Raw genomic sequence first — 1,265 nt, forward strand, 5'->3', positions numbered from 1 at the left:
AATTCTGAATTATAACTAACATTAAAAACATGTTTAAGGAGGCGAGAGAGCAAATAAATCTGTTTGACATCTGATCTTTGGGTTTTTGTTCAGTAATCAGCGTGACCTGTGTATAAACGCATAAAAGAGATAACGTTGGTGTTTCCGTCATGTAGTAACTGCTGGCTTTAACTGTACAAAGGTTGTTCGACACTATGAAACAAATACAGACTTCATGATGTTCGGCTAATATTTTTATTGTGAATATTAATCATGCTGACCTCGCTCTGTACACCACGCAGCGAGGTCAGCATATCCACGATATCCACGATATCCTCAACTCCACGAGTTAACACAGAGTTTCCCAGCTGACTATCTAACTTCCAACTATTCCAGAGACGTGAAAATATACAGCATAAAGAAAAGTGTAAAGACTCAGCAGCAGATTAGAATAACAGTTACACATTTAATAAATCACCAAATTAACAAACCTGTTCGGACAGTTTGAGTTTGTTCCCTCAGCTGCAGACTCGCTGCTGTTTAAATGTTTGAAAAGGAAGATTAGATATAAACAAACGTCAAACATAGACTCAGTCTGCCTTCACATTTGATATGAGGCCAGCACGTATAGTGGCCTCAGCTATTACTGAAATACACGTGCTATATCATAAACTATGATATAAATAGGGAGGTCCTATTAACATGTTTAGTTTTAAAGGACACCTTCCTGCCTTTAGTCTCATGAGCAGTATTAGTTTTCTTCTAACATCCAGAAGTCTGCACCATGTGTTTCATAGTTTGTAACAAACCTTTGACAGGTAAACATAACATGACCGAAAAGCAAAAAAAAAAAAGAGAGAGAGAGTTTTGACATAAGAAGAGAAAATGCTCTCAATTATGGAGACAGGCAAATGGTTCATTTATGTTTGATGTGTGTTTATTCCTCCCTAAATATCGTCGGTGAAGTTTGCCATGCACGTCAGATTTTCCTGCGCATTTTTATACGTCTGCCAACAGAGCGAGAAAAATCACATTCTAACAGACAGCTGGTGCTTAGAATACAGTTGAAGAACTATTAAAAACAGATGATATTTAGATGATAGTTCAGTCTAACACATGTGCAGTGAACCATTAAACGTCAGTGAAACTATGCAGTTATGAAACGTAACTTTAACCTCAGCCAAACCGATTTGCTCAGTTGTAAATAAAACAGCGAAGTAAACGTGACCGACAGACAGAACCTGAGTGAATGAAGTCCAGCGTTTAACCACTGAGAGCTAAAACTC

This window comes from Pundamilia nyererei, unplaced genomic scaffold (genome assembly GCF_000239375.1).
Source record: "Pundamilia nyererei isolate P.nyererei 1_Seehausen unplaced genomic scaffold, PunNye1.0 scaffold01606, whole genome shotgun sequence".
NCBI classification, from domain to species: domain Eukaryota; kingdom Metazoa; phylum Chordata; class Actinopteri; order Cichliformes; family Cichlidae; genus Pundamilia; species Pundamilia nyererei.